Genomic DNA, 6,266 nt, shown 5'->3' with positions numbered 1-6,266 from the left:
CCTACTGGAATGGTGCTGAGTTTCTGTCTTTGACACACTTTGGAAACCTCTCGTTGGAAGCTCTCTTGTTTCAGGCTCTGTCTTGATCTTCCCAAGCAAGGCTTGAGGGATCCTTTCTTGCTTACAGCACTGGGATGGCACATTCTATTCTGCAGCAAAAGATGCTTGTGGAATTGCTCAGCTGGTACTTCAGGCACCCTTCCTTCTAAAAGTATTAATACCTCCTTTGAGACCTATTTTATTGCTAATGAGGTTTTAGAGAGCCTTCTCTTTCAGTTTCCATTTCCAAAGTAGTTTTCACTTCCTTATTTCTGTTTGCTTCATTATTTCCTTGTCTCTTGCTGCAGGACTGAAGCTGGCAGGGACGTGTCCTGCTGTTTCCACCTCTTGTGCCAGGCATTGATGCTGCAAATTTACAGGAAATTATGGTTTAATCAACAGCTTCTGAGCTGGTGTGACCCTGTGCATGTGCATCATCCTGGTGCACCCAGCTGCTTTTTTCTGCTCCTCACAGATGGACTGATTCTAAAGCCTTTTCTGAGTATTTATTTGTTGGCAGGCTTGGGATGCGACAGTCCTACTCAGAAAGGGCAGAAGCAAAAAAAAAAATCTTCTCCCTGTTTTCACCCACATAATTTGAAAAATCCAGTAGGTCCACGGGAAGAGTGAGTCAGTCACAAAAATGCTACCATTTTTTGTATACCCTAAAGTGCATTTAGTTTCAAAACCAACAGTAAAAAAACCAAATTAGTCCAGGCTTTTTATTTTCCTCAAAGCAAAAGCCAGACTACAAGTGGGATTGAATAGTTTAGGATATGTGCTGAGATATGGCAGAATTTTTTTTCTAGCAGAGCTTCAGAACTGAAGGATTCATTGGAATGAGATCCTTGACTTGTGGGCAGAGATATTAAGAATCCTTTTAGAGCTCCTATGCCTAAAATACAGGAGAAATTGAAAAAGGACAAAGCAGAACAAGACTGGAACTCATGAACTATGCTTTCAGTTGTGTTCTGAATTGAGCAGGAAGGGATGGAAAGGCTTTTGACAGAATTAGGATGTATTTTTTGTGCTGTCAGAAAATGAGCAGCAAGTAAAATTGCTGATGGGATGAGATGATCATGAAGGGTGGAGCCTTCAATGAATGAATGTAAACAGCTTTTGAATGTAGTGGGGGAAAAAAATCCCTCTTCATCTCTCCCTTTCAGGAACTGCCTTCTGAGCCTTGTGGTTACTCTTAGCCTGCCCCTCAGCTGACACTAAAAATAATGGCCTGCTTCTGATCAGAGGATTCAGCTGCTGCCAAACCCCTCGAACTTTGTGCCTACTCTACTTTTCACTTGAACTCCTTGTCTGGGATCTGATAGAAGTTTGCTGGCCCTCTCCAAGAGCTAATGCTTTAATGCTTGGAAGCACTCTGAGGGCTCATTGGCCCTCATTAAGGTTATTGCCAGTCAGGCTTTGGCAGTGCTTCCCCCTTCTCCTGCTTTGTGCAGCCTCACAGGGCTCTGGCACTGGGAAGTGTCCCTTGGCTGCAGGACCAGAGTTGCTGTTAACACTGACTTGAAAAACTCCTTCCAGCAATGCTGGCATGGTGTTCCCTGACCCCCACAGACCTGCTTCTCTGCAGAGGGGACAGTCTTGGATCACAACTAAAGAACACATTTTCCACATCTGAGTACACATATTGGGTCCCTAATATGGGATGCTGTTTTATAGTGGCCTGAGTTTTAGGTCAAATGCTTTCTGGTAATATGAGCTCTTTTATAGGGTGATGTGTTTGCTGCCAAAATTCTCTACTCCTAGAAAAGCTTGGCCTGGAGCTTTCTTTTATTATTATTTTTTTTTTTTTAATTTATTTTTCAATAGCAATACAAGCTTTCCTCAGATGTTTAGCAATTGAATATTTGCAGAATTTCTCTCACAGTTCTCTTAGAAGAACATAATGTTTGAAGGAAAAGTACTTTTCATCTTGGTCATGAAGCCTGAGGCCTGTCTGGTTAGTGAGAGAGTGAATGTTTTTTTTTTTTTTTACAGCTTAATTGGTCTGCTTCTTAGAATATGGTTTGTGTCTACGACAGCTTAAGAAATTTCATGCCTGGACTATGGTCCTGAACTCAGCCTCCAAATCCCTGCCTATGTGGCCTCATGGATTGGGATGTCTTTAATTGGAGCAGGAGTTGGTGTGGCTGAAAGATGAGACAGACTTTAGTGGAAATTTGCTTCTAAAACCCAGCAGTCCTTGCTAAGCCACATTAGACTCTATCTCTTTCAAGCAAGGACCGAGGTTGTGTTTCAGCTGTAGTTGATTCCCAGGGGTAAACCAGGTGGAAAAATTCCTTCAATATCTGCTACAAGCCCTTGGTCACAGGGTGCTCAATGCCTTCACTCACAGCCACAAGCCCCAAGTGCCTGGGTTATTTCCATGCAGCACCTCAACTTCTTTCTCCAATATTATGATGATGGGGGTGTCTGATGAACTTTCTGGGTTAGGTGCAGCTTCCCAGAGGATCTGTAAATCCCTGTGTGAAAAGGCTGCTGTAGCAGGAGGGTGGTCCTGGAGATCATCCTGCTGTCCCAACTGTTGCTCAGGTAGATATGGCCCCTCCCAAGAGTAATTTCCTTGTAATGAAACTGTTGTTATGTCCAAACTCCTCATTTCCATCTTGCCTCTCATGTCTTTTATGCATATTGGCTGATCCATGGGGATGGGAGGGATGAGTTTGCTGGAACACAGCCAAGACAGGGAGAGCTAAAAGGCTCTTTGCACTTGTGGCCTGTTTTAGTAGGGAGGAAAACAGATAAAAACTTTGAGGCTCTTCCCTCTGCTCACCTCTTCCCCAGCTAAATGAGTGGAAACTGATCTCTGCAGCTCTTTGTGGCACAGCTCTTGTATGCATAGAGCTAAGTTATATTTTAAAAGAGCTTTTTGGCAAGGGAGCCCTCTTTAACATGGATGGTCCTGAGCACATGCTGACAGCATCAGGCAGAGTCACCTGAGGTTGGAAGGACCTGTATCTCCAAGTCAGCCTGTCCCTGACTCTTGCCCTTCAAAAGACAAGGATCTCTTCCTCTTGTTTGCTCCTCTGGCAGATGAGTCTGTGCATTGTGTGTTTATTCCTACAGACTCTGCATATTGTTAATTTGTTTAAAGGCAACCTCCTCTTCTCTGCTTACACTTAAGGCAGAGACTTGAAAAAATGAAGCTTGGATTCTGCTCACACTCTCCTTCCTTAAAGGGAACTTATCTGCATCAGATTGCTGTGCTGAGCCCTTGAAAAGCAGGGTGAGCTCCTAAAAAACCCAAATTGGCAACACAAGGACATCTCTGAGCTGCTGAACATCACCCCAAAAATCAAGCCCTGATGGGGTAAGAGTCCAAGGAAGCAGAGAATACAGCAGGATAAAGAGAAGGCTTTGTGTTATTTCTTAGGCAGTATATCGAGGCAAAGTTGGATTCAGCTATAGCTGGGGGAGCATTATTCCAAACTGTAAGTTAGCCACAGGAGTAGAGTTTGGGAGAGGTATTTTACAAGGGTGTGATTGTTCTGCAGACAAATACATCCTCCTGACTTTATTCTGACACACAGATGAAATGCAGGCTGTGGCCAAAGGAGGTATCACAGTCCTTAATCAGTTTGATTACCTGTGATCTTGTCAGTGCTGTGACAGTTTGCTCAGAGTTCAGACCTGGTGATATTTGCCTGTACTTCCATTACAGCAGTATGTTTTGAATATAAATTAACAGTAATGAATATGTGAAAAAAAATCCATCTGAAGGAAATTCAGTTCTGTCAATGCAGATCCATGAAGCACAGTTTCTGGAAATAATAACATTTAAGCATTAAGTGATAGTTACTATGGATTTAACCTTTGAAGAAGACTGGTTTAATTTTATGCTTAACTTACTGGAGCTCCAGAGCAGGTGGCAGCACCTCATTCCTAAAGGTTCCTGAAGCCCTTTGCCAAGAGCAGTGTCAGTCCAGGCACTGGGATTTCTCTTGTGCAGCATCCAGAGTCCATCCTTAGAGCACCCTCTTTTGAAACTGTGGTAAGTGATACATGAGAATTTCAAAGTGAAATAATATCTTGTCATCTCTCTGGAAGTGCTGTGCCCTTTTAAAGCCTTGGATTGGATAGAAACCACTCCTGCTCCGATTCATCTCTTGTCAACTGATGTTGCACAGGCAGATTCCTTCTGACAGTTCTCTCTGCCCATTCAGCTGTTCCTTAGAGGGTTTTTTTTTAAGCCATTAAAAAGTCCTTTTTGAGTGTAGGATCCTCAGCTAGTAATTTTTAGTGCACAAGAAAAAAATGCTAATTTCTCAGTAACTAAATTCATAGGCATGAATTAATGTATCAGAGCTCCATGTGCCTCATTAATTAATAACATGGGATGCACGTACCATTAACCTGGTAGATTTTCTTTGAGGAGAAGGAACAAAAAGTAGCTGTGGTCACTTCTTGTTTCATAAGACTGACCAGGCTTGATTCTGCAGGTGAGCTGGCTCACTGATGTGTTTGTTCTGGATTTGCTTATCCACAGAAAGAACTTCCATTGCAATGTATCCTGCATGGAAGTGGCTCAAATTCTATAAACCATTTCCTTGTCACAGTGATATCTGGTGAGAGAGATTTATGTGAGGATCTCTCCTGTGCACAGGGAGAGGTGAGACCTCCCATAAAATGATAGAGGGTTCTTTCTACATTAGGTTAAGGGAGTTAAATACCTGCAGTGGAACAGAGTGTAAGATACAGGGTAGTTAATATTAAATAAGAGAAAATATTTGTCATCTTATAAAATAAATGTCAAGTTTTGGAAGCAATCCCCTTGAAAAGAATCTTTGAATATCTTCAAATGCCTGGTTCAGCAAACAACTCCCAGGTTGTTTCAGATCTTCAGTAGCAAAGCATAATGATATTGCCTATGCCTCAAAATTGTAAAGACAGTATCACAGGGCATAAAAAAATGTGTGTGGCCCAATATCTCATGAAAGTTTGTTATTCCACTCTAGGATAATCTGCTTTTGACAGACCTTCTGTCCAGGTTTCCAAATCAGTTTCTTCCAGGTACAATGAGTCTTCCTGTACCCTCCACTTCATTCCCTCACAGAGTTCAGGAGCTCCAAAAAAAATTTCACCTTTGTGGCTAAGGTCTGTTCTGCCCTCCTGTGTTGCTTGTTCCTGCTCCCTTTCTTTTCTTGGTGCACATTTGTGCTTTTAAATTTAATTTTTAAATAACTAATGCCTTATGATCTGGAATATGGGAATAACCAGCAAGAGCAATTCCAGGTAAGCAGGCCACTCATTTAGGAGGAAGCTCAGCATTAGGTCAACTTACCTGTAAGATCAAATTGTACCACCAGCACTGGTACAAAGGAAACAGCTGGGGAGCATAGAAGACCCTGGAAGGAAGGAGTGGCCCCATGAAGTCAGTTTGGCTGTAACATGAGAACTCACCCTTAGCTGCACCATTCCTTCTACCTTTATCTCTGCAAGCTTATTACAATCTGCTGGGGATTTTCGACTACCTGGGTGTAATCATTCCAGTCTGCACAATCTGATATTGCACTTAGAGCCTTTGATTTGTACTTTGGGGGCTCAGCTGCTTTCTGCAGGGCACTCATTTCCCACGGGAGAACTGCCCTGGGGGGGCTGTAGCCCACCCCCCACCATTAAAAAGCCTCTTGCTTTCATGTATAATTGGGTTGAAACCCAGCTTAAATCCAAGGGATTTCACCGACTCAAAGGAATTCTCTATCAAGCCCATGGTTCCCAGCTATGCAGAAACAGGGAAGGAGAGCAAGGACAGCTCCTGCGAGGCCACCCAGGTGCCTCGGTGTGCCCAGTAAAAAGAAAGTGCAAACATCACATCCCGAGCCCCGGAGCAGCACAGGACACAGCAGCAGTGATGGGATGAGCCATGGACCTGTTTCTGGCTGCTGCTGCTGGCACTGTTCTGCCAGGAGCTCACTGGTGTTACCAAACTGGTGCTACCAAACCAGGACTGAATTTACTGTAGGCTTGCCTGGCCTTGCCTCCTGGGTTTGCTCCTTTTAGCCACGAGTCACAGAGGTCACTCAGGGGATTAGAAGGGAGAAGTCTGAGCTGTGAGAGTCCTTCAGCTCACCCAGACCAGCTCCATCCCTGCCCAGAGCCTGGGGCTGTGCCTGACCCCTGGGATGGGGCCACAGGACACTCACTGCCTTGCAGTGAAACAGGATCATCCAGCCCTGCAGACAATTGGGCAACAAAGTGCTCCTGAAATA

Source organism: Cinclus cinclus, chromosome 20 (assembly GCF_963662255.1).
Source record: "Cinclus cinclus chromosome 20, bCinCin1.1, whole genome shotgun sequence".
Taxonomy (NCBI): domain Eukaryota; kingdom Metazoa; phylum Chordata; class Aves; order Passeriformes; family Cinclidae; genus Cinclus; species Cinclus cinclus.
The sequence above is the reverse complement of the archived record's forward strand: the minus strand, read 5'-3'. Positions refer to the sequence as shown.